Source organism: Heptranchias perlo, chromosome 12 (genome assembly GCF_035084215.1).
Source record: "Heptranchias perlo isolate sHepPer1 chromosome 12, sHepPer1.hap1, whole genome shotgun sequence".
Taxonomy (NCBI): domain Eukaryota; kingdom Metazoa; phylum Chordata; class Chondrichthyes; order Hexanchiformes; family Hexanchidae; genus Heptranchias; species Heptranchias perlo.
The window spans coordinates 75,014,874-75,037,041 of record NC_090336.1 but is presented as its reverse complement, the minus strand read 5'-3'; positions in this window follow the sequence as shown (position 1 = coordinate 75,037,041).

Below are 22,168 nucleotides of genomic sequence, written 5' to 3'. Positions count from 1 at the left end.
GTGCTATCAAGCGGCATTTACTCACCAATAACCTGCTTACCAATGCTAAGTTTGGGTTCCGCCAGGACCACTCGGCTCCAGACCTCATTACAGCCTTGGTCCAAACATGGTCAAAAGAGCTGAATTCCAGAGGTGAGGTGAGAGTGACTGCCCTTGACATCAAGGCAGCATTTGACCGAGTGTGGCACCAAGGAGCCCTAGAAAAATTGAAGTCAATGAGAATCAGGGGGAAAACTCTCCAGTGGCTGGAGTCATACCTAGCACAAAGGAAGATGGTAGTGGTTGTTGGAGGCCAATCATCTCAGCCCCAGGACATTGCTGCAGGAGTTCCTCAGGGCAGTGTCCTGGGCCCAACCATCTTCAGCTGCTCACCACCACCTTCTCAAGGGCAATTAGGGATGGGCAATAAATGCCGGCCTCACCAGCGACGCCCACATCCCATGAACAAATAAATTTTAAAAAAGGACTGAGATGAGGAGAAATTTCTTCACTCAGAGGGTGGTGAACCTGTGGAATTCTCTCCCACAGAAGGCAGCGGAGGTCAAGTCACTGAATATATTTAAGATGGAGCTGGATAGATTTCTAGACACAAAAGGCATCAAGGGGTATGGGGAGAGAGCGGGAATATGGTATTGAGATAGAGGATCAGCCATGATCATATTGAATGGCGGAGCAGGCTCGAAGGGCCGAATGGCCTACTCCTGCTCCTATTTTCTATGTTTCTATGTTGACCAAGATTTTGGTCATTTGTCCCAATATCTCCGAATGCGGCTCGGTGTCAAATTTTGTTTGAAAATTACTCCTGTGAAGCGCCTTGGGGACGTTTCACTACGTTAAAGGCACTATATAAATGCAAGTTGTTGTTGATGTTGTTGGTACGAGTTGAAAACTTGGAATGGTTTTTGTTGGAACGCAGGAGATTAGAGAGCGATATATTCGAGTGTTTAAAATTGTGTAAAGGTGGGACAGGGTAGAGGGAATCAGACTGTTCCCAGTGGTTGAGGGTCCAGAACGAGGGGCCATCGATACAAGATTAAATGTAAGAGATTTGGAACAGAGGGCAGGAGAGATCTCCTCACAGAGAGTTGTGAGACTGTGGGATTCAGTCCCAGGGTGAGTGATTGAAGCAGAGACCATGTCAACATTTAAGAACAGGTGGTCGAAGGAAAAGAGGGAAAAAAAAGATTCTGGTAACCGGGCGGATACGTGAGATGACGGTCCTGCTCGTGCAGAGGATCAACACTAAATAGAACTGGTTCTCAGTTATAATTTTACATCCCGGACATTGCCTGTGTATTACTGTACCGGGCACTGCCTGTGTAATACCGTACCGGGCACTGCCTGTGTATTACTGTACCGGGCATTGCCTGTGTATTACTGTACCGGGCACTGCCTGTGTATTACTGTACCGGGCACTGCCTGTGTATTACTGTACCGGGCACTGCCTGTGTATTACTGTACCAGGCACTGCCTGTGTATTACTGTACCGGGCACTGCCTGTGTATTACTGTACCGGGCACTGCCTGTGTAATACTGTACCGGGCACTGCCTGTGTATTACTGTACCGGACACTGCCTGTGTAATACTGTACCGGGCACTGCCTGTGTAATACTGTACCAGACACTGCCTGTGTATTAATGTACCGGGCACTGCCTGTGTAATACCGTACCGGGCACTGCCTGTGTATTACTGTAGCGGGCACTGCCTGTGTAATACCGTACCGGACACTGCCTGTGTATTACTGTACCGGACATTGCCTGTGTAATACCGTACCGGACACTGCCTGTGTATTACAGTACCGGACACTGCCTGTGTATTACTGTACCGGGCACTGCCTGTGTAATACCGTACCGGACACTGCCTGTGTATTACAGTACCGGGCACTGCCTGTGTAATACCGTACCGGACACTGCCTGTGTATTACAGTACCGGGCACTGCCTGTGTAATACCGTACCGGACACTGCCTGTGTATTACAGTACCGGACACTGCCTGTGTATTACTGTACCGGACACTGCCTGTGTATTACTGTACCGGGCACTGCCTGTGTATTACTGTACCGGACACTGCCTGTGTAATACCGTACCGGGCACTGCCTGTGTATTATTGTACCGGGCACTGCCTGTGTATTACTGTACCGGGCACTGCCTGTGTAATACTGTACTGGACACTGCCTGTGTATTACTGTACCGGGCACTGCCTGTGTCATACTGTACCGGGCACTGCCTGTGTATTACTGTACCGGGCACTGCCTGTGTAATACTGTACCGGGCACTGCCTGTGTATTACTGTACCAGACACTGCCTGTGTAATACTGTACCGGGCACTGCCTGTGTAATACCGTACCGGGCACTGCCTGTGTATTACTGTAGCGGGCACTGCCTGTGTAATACCGTACCGGACACTGCCTGTGTATTACTGTACCGGACATTGCCTGTGTAATACCGTACCGGACACTGCCTGTGTATTACAGTACCGGACACTGCCTGTGTATTACTGTACCGGGCACTGCCTGTGTAATACCGTACCGGACACTGCCTGTGTATTACAGTACCGGGCACTGCCTGTGTAATACCGTACTGGACACTGCCTGTGTATTACAGTACCGGGCACTGCCTGTGTAATACCGTACCGGACACTGCCTGTGTATTACAGTACCGGACACTGCCTGTGTATTACTGTACCGGACACTGCCTGTGTATTACTGTACCGGGCACTGCCTGTGTATTACTGTACCGGACACTGCCTGTGTAATACCGTACCGGGCACTGCCTGTGTATTACAGTACCGGGCACTGCCTGTGTATTACTGTACTGGACACTGCCTGTGTATTACTGTACTGGACACTGCCTGTGTATTACTGTACTGGACACTGCCTGTGTATTACTGTACCGGGCACTGCCTGTGTATTACTGTACCGGGCACTGCCTGTGTAATACCGTACCGGGCACTGCCTGTGTATTACTGTACCGGGCACTGCCTGTGTATTACTGTACCGGGCACTGCCTGTGTATTACTGTACCGGGCACTGCCTGTGTATTACTGTACCGGGCACTGCCTGTGTATTACTGTACCGGGCACTGCCTGTGTAATACCGTACCGGGCATTGCCTGTGTAATACCGTACCGGGCACTGCCTGTGTAATACCGTACCGGGCACTGCCTGTGTATTAATGTACCGGACATTGCCTGTGTAATACCGTACCGGGCACTGCCTGTGTATTAATGTACCGGGCACTGCCTGTGTATTACAGTACCGGACATTGCCTGTGTATTACAGTACCGGGCACTGCCTGTGTATTAATGTACCGGGCATTGCCTGTGTATTACTGTACCGGACATTGCCTGTGTATTACAGTACCGGGCACTGCCTGTGTATTAATGTACCGGACATTGCCTGTGTATTACTGTACCGGACATTGCCTGTGTGTTACTGTACCGGACATTGCCTGTGTATTACTGTACCGGACATTGCCTGTGTATTACTGTACCGGACACTGCCTGTGTGTGACTGTACCAGACATTGCCTGTGTATTACTGTACCGGGCACTGCCTATGTATTACTGTACTGGACACTGCCTGTGTATTACTGTAGCAGACACTGCCTGTGTGTTACTGTACCAGACATTGCCTGTGTATTACTGTACCGGGCACTGCCTGTGTATTACTGTACTGGACACTGCCTGTGTAATACTGTACCGGACACTGCCTGTGTAATACTGTACCGGACACTGGCTGTGTATTTTTTTTTTTTTATTTGTTCACGGGATGTGGGCGTCGCTGGCAAGGCCGGCATTTATTGGCCATCCCTAAGAGGGCAATTAAGAATCAACCACATTGCTGTGGGTCTGGAGTCACATATAGGCCCAGACCGGGTAAGGACGGCAGGCTTCATCCCCTAAAGGACATTAGTGAACCAGATGGGTTTTTACGACAATCCGGTAGTTTCATGGCCATCATTACTGATACTAGTATTTTAATTCCAGATTTTTTATTTAATTAATTGAATTTAAATTCACCAGCCGCCGTGGCGGGATTTGAACTCGTGACTCTGGATTTTAGTCCAGGCCTCTGGATTACTAGCCCAGTAACATAACCACTACGCTACTGTACCCGTACCAGACACTGCCTGTGTGTTACTGTACCAGACATTGCCTGTGTATTACTGTACCGGACATTGCCTGTGTATTACTGCACCAGATACTGCCTGTGTATTACTGTTACGGGCACTGCCTGTGTATTACTGTACTGGACACTGCCTGTGTAATACTGTACCGGACACTGCCTGTGTAATACTGTACCGGACACTGCCTGTGTAATACTGTACCGGACATTGCCTGTGTAATACTGTACCGGACACTGCCTGTGTAATACTGTACCGGACACTGCCTGTGTATTACTGTACCAGACACTGCCTGTGTATTACTGTACCGGACACTGCCTGTGTATTACCGTACCGGACACTGCCTGTGTATTACTGTACCGGACACTGCCTGTGTATTACCGTACCGGACACTGCCTGTGTATTACTGTACCGGACACTGCCTGTGTATTACCGTACCGGACACTGCCTGTGTATTACTGTACTGGACACTGCCTGTGTATTACCGTACCGGACACTGCCTGTGTATTACTGTACCAGACACTGCCTGTGTATTACTGTACCAGACACTGCCTGTGTATTACTGTACCAGACACTGCCTGTGTATTACTGTACTGGACACTGCCTGTGTATTACTGTACTGGACACTGCCTGTGTAATACTGTACTGGACACTGCCTGTGTAATACTGTACTGGACATTGCCTGTGTATTACTGTACCGGACACTGCCTGTGTATTACTGTACTGGACACTGCCTGTGTAATACTGTACCGGACACTGCCTGTGTATTACTGTACTGGACACTGCCTGTGTATTACCGTACCGGACACTGCCTGTGTATTACTGTACCAGACACTGCCTGTGTATTACTGTACCAGACACTGCCTGTGTATTACTGTACCAGACACTGCCTGTGTATTACTGTACCAGACACTGCCTGTGTAATACTGTACTGGACACTGCCTGTGTAATACTGTACTGGACATTGCCTGTGTATTACTGCACCGAACACTGCCTGTGTATTACTGTACTGGACACTGCCTGTGTATTACTGTACTGGACACTGCCTGTGTAATACTGTATCGGACACTTCTTCTGTATTACTGTTCTGGACTCTCCCTGTGTATTACTGTACTGAACATTCCCTGCATATTACTGCATAGAAACATAGAAACATAGAAAATATTACCAGGAGTAGGCCATTCTCCCCTTCGAGCCTGCTCCGCCATTCAATGTGATCATGGCTTATCCTCTATCTCAATACCATATTCCCGCTCTCTCCCCATACCCCTTGATGCCTGTGTATTACTGTCCCGATTAATATTTCTGTATTACTGCACTGAACACTCTCTGTCTATTTCTGTACCGAACACTGCCTGTGTATTACTGTACCAAACACTGCCTGAGTATTACTGTACTGAACACTGCCTGTGTATTACTGTACAAGACACTGCCTGTGTATTACTGTACCAGACACTGCCTGTTTATTACTGTACAAGACACTGCCTGTGTAATACTGTACCGAACACTGCCTGTGTATTACTGTACTGAACACTGCCTGTGCATTACTGTACTGAACACTGCCTGTGTATTACTGTATTGAACAGTGCCTGTGTATTACTGTACAAGACACTGCCTGTGTATTACTGTACCAAACACTGCCTGAGTATTACTGTACTGAACACTGCCTGTGCATTACTGTACAAGACACTGCCTGTGTATCACTGCACCGAACACTGCCTGTGTATTACTGTACTGAACACTGCCTGTGTATTACTGTATTGAACAGTGCCTGTGTATTACTGTACAAGACACTGCCTGTGTATTACTGTACCAAACACTGCCTGAGTATTACTGTACTGAACACTGCCTGTGCATTACTGTACTGAGCACTGCCTGTGTATTACTGTATTGAACAGTGCCTGTGTATTACTGTGCAGGACACTCATAGAATCATAGAATCATAGAAGTTTACAACATGGAAACAGGCCCTTCGGCCCAACATGTCCATGTCGCCCAGTTTATACCACTAAGCTAGTCCCAATTGCCTGCACTTGGCCCATATCCCTCTATACCCATCTTACCCATGTAACTGTCCAAATGCTTTTTAAAAGACAAAATTGTACCCGCCTCTACTACTGCCTCTGGCAGCTCGTTCCAGACACTCACCACCCTTTGAATGAAAAAATTGCCCCTCTGGACCCTTTTGTATCTCTCCCCTCTCACCTTAAATCTATGCCCCCTCGTTATAGACTCCCCTACCTTTGGGAAAAGATTTTGACTATCGACCTTTTCAATGCCCCTCATTATTTTATAGACTTCTATAAGATCACCCCTAAACCTCCTACTCTCCAGGGAAAAAAGTCTCAGCCTATCCAACCTCTCCCTATAAGTCAAACCATCAAGTCCTGGTAGCATCCTAGTAAATCTTTTCTGCACTCTTTCTCGTTTAATAATATCCTTTCTATAATAGGGTGACCAGAACTGTACACAGTATTCCAAGTGTGGCCTTACTAATGTCTTGGACAACTTCAACAAGACATCCCAACTCCTGTATTCAATGTTCTGACCAATGAAACCAAGCATGCTGAATGCCTTCTTCACCACCCTATCCACCTGTGACTCCACTTTCAAGGAGCTATGAACCTGTACTCCAAGATCTCTTTGTTCTATAACTCTCCCCAATGCCCTACCATTAACGGAGTAGGTCCTGGCCCGATTCGATGTACCAAAATGCATCACCTCACATTTATCTAAATTAAACTCCATCTGCCATTCATCGGCCCACTGGCCCAATTTATCAAGATCCCGTTGCAATCCTAGATAACCTTCTTCACTGTCCACAATGCCACCAATCTTGGTGTCATCTGCAAGCTTACTAACCATGCCTCCTAAATTCTCATCCAAATCATTAATATAAATAACAAATAACAGCGGACCCAGCACCGATCCCTGAGGCACACCGCTGGTCACAGGCCTCCAGTTTGAAAAACAACCCTCTACAACCACCCTCTGTCTTCAGTCGTCAAGCCAATTTTGTATCCAATTGGCTACCTCACCTTGGATCCCGTGAGATTTAACCTTATGTAACAACCTACCATGCGGTACCTTGTCAAAGGCTTTGCTAAAGTCCATGTCGACCACGTCTACTGCACAGCCCTCATCTATCTTCTTGGTTACCCCTTCAAAAAACTCAATCAAATTTGTGTCATGTATGTATCTCTCCAGGTATTACCTGTCCTCTCTTTTCTGCTTTACTAACAGTTATTTGTTGTATCACTTCAGGAGTTGGATTGTTAAGAGTTTTTCCGTGACACAGACAAATATTAGTGTGGTTTCGGGGAACAAAGTTGTGTAATACGTGGTGTGAAAAGAGAGAGTCATCGCCCAGTCAGATCCATTTGACTCGGTTTGGTGATAACATTCGACTTTGCAATAAACTGTAATGCAATAGTCATTAAATAATGTAATCATATCCAATCTGTGATCATTTACATTTCAGAAATAAAAACATAAAATTAGTGAGAAGGGAAATTAAAAAAGGTTTGAGAGAAAACATTAGCTGGAGGGATGAGCCGGAATTGGCAGTGAGTGATAATCAGGATCGGATCAGATTGCAATGTGACAATATTAATAATACCAAACAAACATAGTGTCCCAAATCTCCCAATAGAAAGTCTTAATAAAACAAATCAGTGACATGTTGAAATCAACAATTTGATTTAAGTAAATTTAAGCAGTTATACTAACAAATTCCGGTCGATTCCCATCTGTGCTCAAGATAAGAGAGAGTATTTAAGAGACATTTTGGACCAAGAGTTTGACTGTGGGGCTGTGAGAAGGATTGTCTCTCAACTGGAGGCCAATTGTCACTGCGGACCAGGTGAGTGTCAGATATCAGGGCAGTAATCACAGGTAAGTGTCAGATATCAGGGCAGTAATCACAGGTGAGTGTCAGATATCGGGGCAGTAATCACAGGTGAGTGTTAGATATCGGGGCAGAAATCACAGGTGAGTGTTGGATATCAGGGCAGTAATCACAGGTGAGTGTTAGATATCAGGGCAGTAATCACAGGTGAGTGTTAGATATCGGGGCAGTAATCACAGGTGAGTGTTAGATATCGGGGCAGTAATCACAGGTGAGTGTTGGATATCAGGGCAGTAATCACAGGTGAGTGTTAGATATCAGGGCAGTAATCACAGGTGAGTGTTAGATATCGGGGCAGTAATCACAGGTGAGTGTTGGATATCGGGGCAGTAATCACAGGTGAGTGTCATATATCAGGGCAGTAATCACAGGTGAGTGTTGGATATCGGGGCAGTAATCACAGGTGAGTGTCAGATATCAGGGCAGTAATCACAGGTGAGTGTTAGATATCAGGGCAGTAATCACAGGTGAGTGTTAGATATCGGGGCAGTAATCACAGGTGAGTGTTAGATATCAGGGCAGTAATCACAGGTGAGTGTTAGATATCGGGGCAGTAATCACAGGTGAGTGTTAGATATCAGGGCAGTAATCACAGGTGAGTGTCAGATATCGGGGCAGTAATCACAGGTGAGTGTTAGATATCAGGGCAGTAATCACAGGTGAGTGTTAGATATCAGGGCAGTAATCACAGGTGAGTGTTACATATCAGGGCAGTAATCACAGGTGAGTGTTGGATATCAGGGGAGTAATCACAGGTCAGTGTTAGATATCAGGGCAGTAATCACAGGTGAGTGTTAGATATCGGGGCAGTAATCACAGGTGAGTGTTAGATATCGGGGCAGTAATCACAGGTGAGTGTTAGATATCAGGGCAGTAATCACAGGTGAGTGTTAGATATCGGGGCAGTAATCACAGGTGAGTGTTAGATATCAGGGCAGTAATCACAGGTGAGTGTTAGATATCGGGGCAGTAATCACAGGTGAGTGTTAGATATCAGGGCAGTAATCACAGGTGAGTGTCAGATATCGGGGCAGTAATCACAGGTGAGTGTTAGATATCAGGGCAGTAATCACAGGTGAGTGTTAGATATCAGGGCAGTAATCACAGGTGAGTGTTACATATCAGGGCAGTAATCACAGGTGAGTGTTGGATATCAGGGGAGTAATCACAGGTCAGTGTTAGATATCAGGGCAGTAATCACAGGTGAGTGTTAGATATCGGGGCAGTAATCACAGGTGAGTGTTAGATATCAGGGCAGTAATCACAGGTGAGTGTTAGATAGCGGGGCAGTAATCACAGGTGAGTGTTAGATATCGGGGCAGTAATCACAGGTGAGTGCTAGATATCAGGGCAGTAATCACAGGTGAGTGTTAGATATCGGGGCAGTAATCACAGGTGAGTGTTAGATATCGGGGCAGTAATCACAGGTGAGTGTCAGATATCAGGGCAGTAATCACAGGTCAGTGTTAGATATCAGGGCAGTAATCACAGGTGAGTGTCAGATATCAGGGAAGTAATCACAGGTGAGTGTTAGATATCAGGGCAGTAATCACAGGTGAGTGTTAGATAGCGGGGCAGTAATCACAGGTGAGTGTTAGATATCGGGGCAGTAATCACAGGTGAGTGCTAGATATCAGGGCAGTAATCACAGGTGAGTGTTAGATATCGGGACAGTAATCACAGGTCAGTGTTAGATATCGGGGCAGTAATCACAGGTGAGTGTTAGATATCGGGGCAGTAATCACAGGTGAGTGTTAGATATCGGGGCAGTAATCACAGGTGAGTGTCAGATATCAGGGCAGTAATCACAGGTCAGTGTTAGATATCAGGGCAGTAATCACAGGTGAGTGTCAGATATCAGGGAAGTAATCACAGGTGAGTGTTAGATAGCGGGGCAGTAATCACAGGTGAGTGTTAGATATCGGGGCAGTAATCACAGGTGAGTGCTAGATATCAGGGCAGTAATCACAGGTGAGTGTTAGATATCGGGGCAGTAATCACAGGTGAGTGTTAGATATCGGGGCAGTAATCACAGGTGAGTGTTAGATATCGGGGCAGTAATCACAGGTGAGTGCTAGATATCAGGGCAGTAATCACAGGTGAGTGTTAGATATCGGGGCAGTAATCACAGGTGAGTGTCAGATATCGGGGCAGTAATCACAGGTGAGTGTTGGATATCGGGGCTGTAATCACAGGTGAGTGTCAGATATCGGGGCAGTAATCACAGGTGAGTGTTAGATATCGGGGCAGTAATCACAGGTGAGTGTCAGATATCGGGGCTGTAATCACAGGTGAGTGTTAGATATCAGGGCAGTAATCACAGGTGAGTGTCAGATATCGGGGCAGTAATCACAGGTGAGTGTTAGATATCAGGGCAGTAATCACAGGTGAGTGTTAGATATCGGGGCTGTAATCACAGGTGAGTGTTAGATATCAGGGCAGTAATCACAGGTGAGTGTTAGATATCGGGACAGTAATCACAGGTGAGTGTTAGATATCGGGGCAGTAATCACAGGTGAGTGTTAGATATCAGGGCAGTAATCACAGGTGAGTGTTAGATATCGGGGCAGTAATCACAGGTGAGTGTTAGATATCGGGGCAGTAATCACAGGTAAGTGTTAGATATCAGGGCAGTAATCACAGGTGAGTGTTAGATATCGGGGCTGTAATCACAGGTGAGTGTTAGATATCGGGGCTGTAATCACAGGTGAGTGTTAGATATCGGGGCAGTAATCACAGGTGAGTGTCAGATATCGGGGCAGTAATCACAGGTGAGTGTTAGATATCAGGGCAGTAATCACAGGTGAGTGTTAGATATCAGGGCAGTAATCACAGGTGAGTGTTGGATATCAGGGCAGTAATCACAGGTGAGTGTTAGATATCAGGGCAGTAATCACAGGTGAGTGTTAGATATCGGGGCAGTAATCACTGGTAAGTGTTAGATATCGAGGCAGTAATCACAGGTGAGTGTTGGATATCGAGGCACTTGTCCTGATGACACTGACTCGGTCTGGGGTGCAGTTCCACAGGAGCCCACATTTCTCTGGTGCTCTGTTTACGTTCTTTTTACCTGTGAGTTTTGATGTGAGTGAAGACCGGCTATTCACCCTTGGGGGCAGCTCCTCCAAATTCCATTTTGTCGCGCATGGTGACAGTGTCGTGGACAGGAATGTGTTTGCACTGCCTCTCCCAGGGGCAGTGAGACCCATCCCAGCCTCTCCCAGCTCCCTGAGAGCGACCCGTCAAGCCCGACACGATGAGACCTTGCTGTATCGGTGCGCTGTGGCGCTGCAATGAATGGTTCACCATCGGGAGGGAGGGAGGGAGCCTCAGATTTACATTTTAATACGTTCCCATGTGTAGTTACGTGTTAATTGTTCTTTATTTAGGACGAAGGATGGCGTGCGTCAGTGCCCGAACTGGGCCATTGATCTTAATCCTCGCTGCTCTTGTGCAAATTGAAGCATTGCCATCATTGGACAGGTAAAACATGGCGATCCAAGACCGGGGCGGTGTTTCTCTTGCGGGGAGCCCTGTGCAAAGGTTCGGTTTGGCCCACCCCCCCCCATTTTACTGGAGAACGATACCAAATATAATCAAATTAATCTGGTGTCAAACTCGTCCAATGAGATGGTGAAAAGGCTCGTTCGAAATCATCAATGCAAAAATGGTTGACAAAATGACCAGGGATCGCCAATTACCGTCACTGGTTCCGCTCAGCGTCCCTGATGGGCACAGGGCCTCGTGCCAACCATGGTTCAGTGGGCAGCACTCGCTCACCTCCGAGTCAGAATGTCGTGGGTTCGAGTCCCACTCCAGAGGCTTGAGCACAAAATCCAGGCTGACACTTCCAGTGCAGCACTGAGGGAGCGCCGCACTGTCGGAGGGTCAGTACTGAGGGAGTGCCGCACTGTCCAAGGGGCCGTCTTTCGGATGAGACGTTAAACCGAGGCCCTGTCTGCCCTCTCAGGTGGATGCAAAAGATCCCACGGCCACTACTGGAAGAAGAGCAGGGGAGTTCTCCTCGGTGTCCTGGCCAATATTTGTCCCTCAACTCACATCAGTAAAACAGATTGTCAGTAAGACAGATGACCAAGGCTGGGAGCTGAATATCGAAGGATATTTAGGAAGGACAGGCAAAAAGGAAAAGGAGGTGGGGTGGTGTTGTTAGTAAAGGAGGAAATCAGAGCAATAGTGAGAAAGGATATTGGCTCAGAAAATCAAGATGTAGAATCAGTCTGGGTGGAGTTAAGAAGCACCAAGGGGCAGAAAACACTGGTGGGAGTTGTCTATAGGCCTCCAAACAGCAGTGGTAATGTAGGGGACGGCATCAAACAGGAAATTAGAGATACATGTAACAAGGGTACTACAGTAATCATGGGTGCCTTTAATCTACATATAGACTGGCCAAACCAAATTAGCAATAATACTGTGGAGGATGAATTCCTGGAGTGTGTACGAGATGGATTTTTAGACCAGTACATTGAGGAGCCAACCAGGGAACAGGCTATCCGCGATTGGGTATTGTGCAATGAGAAGGGGTTAATTAATAATCTTGTTGTGCGGGGTCCTTTAGGGAAGAGTGACCATAACATGATAGAATTCTTCATTAAGATGGAAAGTGAAGTAGTCCAATCCGAAACTAGGGTCTAAACAAAGGAAACTACGAAGGTATGAGGAGTGAGTTGGCTATGATAGATTGGGAAGCTTAATTAAAAGGCATGACGGTGGATAGGCAATGGCTAACATTTAAGGAACAAATGCATGAATTGCAACAATTATACATTCCTTTCTGGCGCAAAACAAAAAAGGAAAAGTGGCCCAACCATGGCTAACAAAAGAAATTGAGGATAGTATTAGATCCAAAGAGGAGTCATATAAAGTTGCCAGAAAAAGTAGCAAGCCTGAGGATTGGGAGCAGTTTAGAATTCAGCAAAAAAGGACCAAGAGATTGATTAAGAGGGGAAAAATAGAGTATGAGAGTAAACTTGTAAGGAACATAAAAGTGGACTGTAAAAGCTTCTACAAGTATGTAAAAAGAAAAAGATTAGTGAAGACAAATGTAGGTCCCTTGCAGTCAGAAACGGGAGAATTTATAATGGGGAACAGGGAAATGGCAGAGCAATTAAACAAATAATTTGGTTTTGTCTTCACGGAAGAGGACACAAATAACTTCCCAGAAATGCTAGGGAACCAAGGGACCAGTGAGAAGGAGGAATTAAAGGAAATTAGTATTAGTAAAAAAATAGTGCTGGAGAAATGAATGGGACTGAAAGCCGATAAATCCCCAGGACCTGATAATCTACATCCCAGAATACTAAAAGAGGTAGCCATGGAAATAGTGGATGCATTAGTTGTCATCTTCCAAAATTCTATAGATTCTGGAACAGTTCCTGCAGATTGGAGGGTGGCAAATGTAACCCCACTATTTAAAAAAGGAGGGAGAGAGAAAACAGGGAACTACAGACCAGTTAGCCTAACATCAGGAGTGGGGAAAATGCTCGAGTCTATTATAAAGGATGTGATAACAGGACACTTAAAAAATATCAACGGGATTAGACAAAGTCAACATGGATTTATGAAAGGGAAATCATGTTTGACAAACCTACTGGAGGTTTTTGAGGATGTAACTGGTAGAATAGATAAGGGAGAACCAGTGGATGTGGTGTATTTGGATTTTCAGAAGGCTTTTGATAAAGTCCCACACAAGAGGTTAGTATGTAGGTGCAGCAAGCAGTTAGGAAGGCAAATGGTATGTTGGCCTTCATTGCAAGAGGATTTGAGTACAGGAGCAGGGATGTCTTACTGCAGTTATACAGGGCCTTGGTGAGACCACATCTGGAGTATTGTGTGCAGTTTTGGTCTCCTTACCTAAGAAAGGATACTTGCCATAGAGGGAGTGCAGCGAAGGTTCACCAGACTGATTCCTGGGATGGCAGGACTGTTGTATGAGGAGAGATTGGGTCGACTCGGCCTGTATTCACTCGAGTTTAGAAGAATGAGAGGGGATCTCATTGAAACATATAAAATTCTGACAGGGCTCGACAGACTGGATGCAGGGAGGATGTTTCCCCTGGCTGGGGGGGTCCAGAACCAGGGGTCACAGTCTCAGGATACGGGGTAGGACATTTAGAACTGAGATGAGGAGAAATTTCTTCACTCAGAGGGTGGTGAACCTGTGGAATTCTCTACCACAGAAGGCAGTGGAGGCCAAGTCACCGAATATATTTAAGAAGGAGCTGGATAGTTTTCTGGAGACAAAAGTCATCAAGGGGTATGGGGAGAGAGTGGGAATATGGTATTGAGATAGAGGATCAGCCATGATCATATTGAATGGCGGAGCAGGCTCGAAGGGCCGAATGGCCTACTCCTGGTCATATTTTCTATGTTTCTATCTGGTCATTATCACATTGCTGTTTGTGGGATCTTGCTGTGCACAAACTGGCTGCTGTGTTTCCTTCTTTACTACAGCAAGTACACTTTATGGAATTACATAGCATTTACAACACAGAAAAGGGCCATTCTGTCCAACAAGACATTCTGGAGGGGGAGGGTGAACAGCCAGTAGTCGTGGTCCATATCGGTACCAACGACATAGGTAAAAAAAGGGATGAGGTCCTGCAAGGTGAATTTAAGGAGTTAGGAGATAAATTAAAAAGCAGGACCTCAAAGGTAGTGATCTCAGGATTACTACCAGTGCCACGTGCTAGTGAGTATAGGAACAGGAGAATAGACAGGATGAATGCGTGGCTGCAGGGATGGTGTAGGAGGGAGGGATTTAGATTCCTGGGACATTGGGACCGGTTCTGGGGAAGGTGGGAACTGTACAAGCGGGACGGGTTACACCCGAGCAGGACCGGGACCGATGTCCTCGCGGGGGTGTTTGCTAGTGCTGTTGGGGAAGGTTTAAACTAGAGTGGCAGGGGGATGGGAACCTGAGCGGGGAGACAGAGGAGGGGGAAACAAGGATAGAAACAAAAGACAGAAAGGGAAGCAGCAATAGTAGAAGGCAGAGAAAACAAGGGCGAAAAACAAATAGGGCCATAGTGCAAAATAAAACTAAGATGACTCGCAATCTTAAAAAGACAAGTCTAAAGGCATTGTGTCTTAATGCACGGAGCATTTGCAATGAGGTCGATGAATTAACAGCGCAAATAGATATTAACGGTTATGATATAGTTGCGATTACGGAGACATGGCTGCAGGGTGACCAAGGATGGGAACTGAACATCCAGGATTGGTCAAACCAAATTAGCAATAATACTGTGGGGGAGGAATTCCTGGAGTGTGTACGTGATGGTTTTCTAGACCAATACGTTGAGGAACCAACTAGAGAACAGGCGATCCTAGACTGGGTATTGTGCAATGAGAAAGGATTAATTAACAACCTTGTTGTGTGGGGTCCCTTAGGGAAGAGCGACCATAACATGATAGAATTCCTCATTAAGATGGAGAGTGAAGTAGTTGAATCTGAAACTAGGGTCCTGAATCTAAATAAAGGAAATTACGAAAGTATGAGGTGTGAGTTGGCGATGATAGATTGGGGAACTTTACTAAATGGGATGACGGTGGATAGGCAACGGCTAATAATTAAAGAACGTATGCAGGAATTACAACAATTATTCATTCCTGTCTGGCGCAAAAATAAAACAGGAAAGGTGGCTCAACCGTGGCTTACAAAAGAAATTAGGGATAGTATTAGATCCAAAGAGGAGACATATAAAATTGCCAGAAAAAGCGGCAAGCCTGAGGATTGGGAGCAGTTCAGAATTCAGCAAAGGAGGACAAAGAGATTGATTAAGAGGGGAAAAATAGAGTACGAGAGTAAACTTGCAGGGAACATAAAAACTGACTGTAAAAGCTTCTATAAATATGTCAAGAGAAAAAGATTAGTGAAGACAAATGTAGGTCCCTTACAGTCAGAAATGGGGGAAATTATAATGGGGAACAAAGAAATGGCAGAACAATTAAACACATACTTTGGTTCTGTCTTCACAAAGGACACAAATAACCTCCCGGAAATGTTAGGGAACCAAGGGTCCAGTGAGAGGGAGGAACTGAAGGAAATCAGTATTCGTAAAAAAATAGTGCTCGGGAAATTAATGGGGCTAAAAGGCTGACAAATCCCCAGGGCCTGATAATCTACATCCCAGAATACTAAAGGAAGTGGCCCTGGAAATAGTGGATGCATTGGTGATCATCTTCCAAAATTCTATAGACTCTGGAACAGTTCCTACAGATTGGAGGGTGGCAAATGTAACCCCACTATTTAAAAAAGGAGGGAGAGAAAAAACAGGGAATTACAGACCAGTTAGCCTAACATCAGTAGTGGGGAAAATGCTAGAGTCTATTATAAAAGATGTGATAACAGAACACTTGGAGGGCATTAATGGGATTGGACAAAGTCAGCATGGGTTTATGAAAAGGAAATCATGCTTAACAAATCTACTGGAGTTTTTTTGAGGATGTAACTGGTAGAATAGATAGGGGAGAACCAGTGGATGTGGTGTATTTGGATTTTCAGAAGGCTTTTGATAAGGTCCCACACAAGAGGTTAGTGTGCAAAATTAAAGCAAAATCTACTGGCATGGATTGAGAATTGGTTGACAGACAGGAAACAGAGAGTAGGAATAAACAGGTCTTTTTCTGGGTGGCAGGCAGTGACTAGTGGGGTACCGCAGGGATCAGTGCTTGGGCCCCAGCTATTCACAATATATATCAGTGATTTGGATGAGGGAACTAAATGTAACATTTCCAAGTTTGCAGACGACACAAAGCTGGGGTGGAATGTGAGCTGTGAGGAGGATGCAAAGAGGCTCCAATGTGATTTAGACAAGTTGGGTGAGTGGGCAAGAACATGGCAGATGCAGTATAACGTAGATAAATGTGAGGTTATCCACTTTGGTTGTAAAAACAGAAAGGCAGATTATTATCTGAATGGTGATAGATTGGGAAAAGGGGAGGTGCAACGAGACCTGGGTGTCCTTGTACACCAGTCGCTGAAAGTGAGCATTCAGGTGAAGCAAGCAGTTAGGAAGGCGAATGGTACGTTGGCCTTCATTGCAAGAGGATTTGAGTACAGGAGCAGGGATGTCTTACTGCAGTTGTACAGGGCCTTGGTGAGACCACATCTGGAGTATTGTGTGCAGTTTTGGTCTCCTTATCTGAGGAAGGATGTCCTTGCCATGGAGGGAGTGCAACGAAGGTTTACCAGACTGATTCCTGGGATGGCAGGACTGGCGTATGAGGAGAGATTGGGTCGACTAGGCCTATATTCACTAGAGTTTAGAAGAATGAGAGGTGATCTCATCGAAACATATAAAATTCTAACAGGACTGGACAGACTAGATGCAGGGAGGATGTTCCCGATGGCTGGGGAGCCCAGAACCAGGGGTCACAGTCTCAGGATACGGGGTATGCCATTTAGAACCGAGATGAGGAGAAATTTCTTCACTCAGAGGGTGGTGAACCTGTGGAATTCTCTACCACAGAAGGCAGTGGAGGCCAAGTCATTAGATGTATTCAAGAAGGAGATAGATATATTTCTTAATGCTAAAGGGATCAAGGGATATGGGGAAAAAGTGGGAACAGGGTACTGAGTTGGACGATCAGCCATGATCATTTTGAATGGGGGAGCAGGCCCGAAGGGCCGAATGGCCTACTCTTGCTCCTATTTTCTATGTTTCTATGTTTCTCGGTCTATCCCGGTGTTTATGCTCCACACGAGCCTCCACAGTCCCCTCTTCATCTCACTCTATCAGCATTTCCTTCTATTCCTTTCTCCCCCATATACTGATCTAACTTTCCCCTTAAATGCATCTATGCTATTCGCCTCAACTACTGTTAGCAAATTCCACATTCTCACCACTCTCTGGGTAAATAATTTCCTCCTGAATTCCCTATTGGATTTATTAGTGACTATCTTATATTTATGGCCCCTAGTTCTGGTCTCCCCCACAAGTGGAAACATTTTCTCTACATCTACCCTATCAAACTCCTTCTGAATTTTAAAGACCTCTATCAGGTCACCCCTCAGTCTTCTCTTTTCCAGAGAAAAGAGCCCCAGCCTGTTCAATCTTTCCTGGTAGTTATAACCTCTCAGTTCTGGTGTCATCCTTATAAATCTTTTTTGCACTTTCTCCAGTGCCTCTATATCCTTTTTGTAATACGGAGACCAGAGCAGTTCACAGTGCTCCAAGTGTGGTCCCCTAAACTTCAAAAGTACTTCATTGGCTGTAAAGCGCTTTGGGACGTCCTGAGGTTGTGAAAGGCGCTATATAAATGCAAGTCCTCTGTTTCTTTACTCACCGTCTAGATGCAGGTTAAACATTGAACATTAGCAAGGAATTGATGGGCTAATCAAGCAGTTTTAAAGTTTAACCACGTTTCTGGGTGAAGCACAGGCTCCTTCAGAAGGTTTGCCAGAATTCAGGGCGGCTGACTGTATTTTTTTGCCTGTACGTGTGTTGGTTACACTGTGTGTGTGCTTGTTATACTGCTCTGTGGCCCTGAATCCTGTATCAAATCTCCTTGTCTCTTCTGTTTTTCTGCTATGTTTCTTTGTAAACGGCAAGAAAAGATTAAAGGGCTAGCATGTGTTTCTGGAGCTCACGTGTAGATCGAAAGCTCCATCATTGTGCTTATTGCGAGCAAAGTTGGCGATAACGGCCGATGTTTGTGAAACTTCCGCGCTGCCTGATCATTGTCTCACTCTTGCTCCCTCGCTCCCTGAATTACACAATTGCCTGTTACCCAAATTCTAACTTCTTCCATTACTCGATTATTTGAGCTTTGGATTCACTGTGTCCCAGACTGCACCGATCATTTATCAGCCTTAGAGGTATTAAGTAAAATGTTTCGTAACTGTCACCATTTCAGCAACGAACCCAACTCTCCCAGCTCAGCCGCTACATCACAGTCTACAGGCAATAAGTGCGGCCTCACCAGTGTCACCCACATCCCAGGAAGAAATAAAAGTTCAAAACTCAGGGCAGTGTAGAGTAGAATCGTATCCATCCCAGATGTTCGATTGAGTGGAAGTGCATCCATACCAGATGTTGTATGGTGTAGAATCACTTCCATCCAGATGTTGGATGGAGGAGAATCACATCCAATCCATCCCAGATGTTGCGTGGAGTAGAGTCACTTCCATCCCAGATGTTGTATGGGGTAGAGTCACTTCCATCCCAGATGTTGTATGGAGTGGAGTCACTTCCATCCCAGATGTTTTATGGAGTGGAGTCACTTCCATCCCAGATGTTGTATGGAGTAGAGTCACTTCCATCCTAGATGTTGGATGGAGTGGAATCGCTTCCATCCCAGATGTTGTATGGAGTGGAATCGCTTCCATCCCAGATGTTGGATGGAGTGGAATCGCTTCCATCCCAGATGTTGGATGGAGTGGAATCGCTTCCATCCCAGATGTTGGATGGAGTGGAATCGCTTCCATCCCAGATGTTGGACCCTCCTCCTGTCCCCCTCAATGTGAGGACATTTATTTTTCACTTGTTTGACTAACCCGGTAAAACCAGATCGCAAAGTGGTACGTGGGGCATGACGGTAAATGTTTATTCCATCAACAAGAGAACTATTTTGTTCTCGTGACAGGAACAAGAGGCACATTGACGGATTCTTCAGCAGCGAGCTCAGCAAAGTGCGAACCAATATCGCCGCCAGAGATTTTATAAATTCACTCCTAATGCCTAGAAGAAGGTGAGAACCATTACTGTGACATACACAACGTTTCGACTGTTCCTGTCAGGCGATGGAGGAGCTGAATGTCGGGGTGAGTGGAATGAAGCAGTGAGCCAGTCCGTCCTGTCACTCTGTTATTGTTCACTCAGTTTAGATGGAATGAGAAACGAACAATTGGCAGACACCGAGTTCACCTCGAGGCACTCCGATTTCCTCAGGACACGAGGCGAGGTGAACCACCTGGCAGCTTTATTACAAAGGACTAGATCCATCAAAAGAAGGTAATTTTATTATCATTAATCGTCAAACTGTGGACATGCAGCACAACACGTCACGGGGGGAAATTCTTACCGTTCATCAGGATCGTCTTGAAATAATTATTTAAACCGTGTCAGAGAACGTTTTCGGTTTATTGTTCTTCCGTTATCTGCATCGTGTGTTCGTGTGAACTTAGTGACAATAGTTGAGACTGTCTCATTCCATACTGAAGAAAGGTATAGTTTCTCAAAAGAAACTGCATAGATTAGAATCATAGAATCATAGAAAGGTTACAACACGGAAAGAGGCCATTCGGCCCATCGAGTCCGCGCCGGCTCTCTGCGAGAGCAATCCAGCGAGTCCCACTCCCCCGTCCTATCCCCGTAGCCCTGCACATTTTTTCCCTTCAAGTACTTATCCAGTTCCCTTTTGAAGGCCATGGTTGAATCTGCCTCCACCACCCCCTCGGGCAGTGCATTCCAGATCCTAACCACTCGCTGGGTAAAAAAGTTTTTCCTCATGTCGCCTTTGGTTCTTTTGCCAATCACCTTAAATCTATGTCCTCTGGTCCTTGACCCCTCCGCCAATGGGAACAGTTTCTCTCTATCTAGTCTGTCTAGACCCTTCATGATTTGAATACCTCGATCAAATCTCCTCACAACCTTCTCTGTTCCAAGGAGAACAATCCCAGCTTCTCCAGTCTATCCACGTAACTAAAGTCCCTCATCCCTGGAATCATTCTAGTAAATCTCTTCTGCACCCTCTCTAAGGCCTTCACATCTTTCCTAAAGTGTGGTGCCCAGAACTGGACACAATACTCCAGTTGTGGCCGAACCAGTGTTTTATAAAGGTTCATCATAACTTCCTTGCTTTTGTACTCTATGCCTCTGTTTATAAAGCCCAGGATCCCGTATGCTTTTTTAACCACTTTCTCAACCTGCCCTGCCACCTTCCACAATTTGTGCACATATACCCCAAGATCTCTCTGTTCCCCTACCTCTCTTAGAATTGTGCCCTCTAGTTTATGATTGCCTCTCCTCATTCTTCCTACCGAAATGTATCACTTTGCATTTTTCTGCGTCAAATTTCATCTGCCACGTGTCCGCCCATTCCACCAGCCTGTCTATATCCTCTTGAAGTCTATCACTATCCTCCTCACTGTTTACTACCCTTCCAAGTTTTGTGTCATCTCCAAATTTGGAAATTGTGCCCTGTACACCCAAGTCCAAGTCATTAATATATATCAAGAAAAGCAGTGGTCCCAGCACTGACCCCTGGGGAACACCACTGTACACCTCCCTCCAGTCCGAAAAACAACCGTTCACCATTACTCTCTGTTTCCTGTCCCTTAGCCAATTCTGTATCCATGTTGCTACTGCACCCTTTATTCCATGGGCCGCAATCTTGATGATAAGCCTACCATGCAGCACTTTATCAAACGCCTTTACACCACATCAACTGCATTGCCCTCATCGACCCTCTCTGTTACCTCATCAAAAAACTCTATCAGGTTAGTTAAACACGATTTGCCTTTAACAAATCCGTGCTGGCTTTCCCTCATCAATCCGCACTCGTCCAAGTGACTGTTAATTCTGTCCCGGATTATCGTTTCTAAAAGTTTCTCCACCACTGAGGTTAAACTGACTGGCCTGTAGTTGCTGGGTTTATCCTTACACCCTTTTTTGAACAAGGGTGTAACATTTGCAATTCTCCAGTCCTCTGGCACCATCCCCGTATCTACGGATGTTTGGAAGATTATGGCCAGTACCTCCGCAATTTCCATCCTTACTTCCCTCAGCAACCTAGGATGCATCCCATCCGGACCGGGTGATTTATCTACTTTAAGTACAGCCAGCCTTTCCAGTACCTCCTCTTTATCAATTTTTAACCCATCCAGTATCTCAACTATATCTTCCTTTTACTGAGACTCTGGCAGCATCTTCTTCCTTGGTAAAGACAGATGCAAAGTACTCATTTAGTACCTCGGCCATCCCCTCTGCCTCCATGAGTAGATCATCTTTATGGTCCCTAATCGGCCCCATCCCTCCTCTTACTACCCATTTACTGTTTACAGCCTGTAGAAGACTTTTGGATTCCCTTTTATGTTGGCCGCCAGTCTATTCTCATACTCTCTCTTTGCCCCTCTTATTTCCTTTTTCACTTCCCCTCTGAACTTTCTATATTCAGC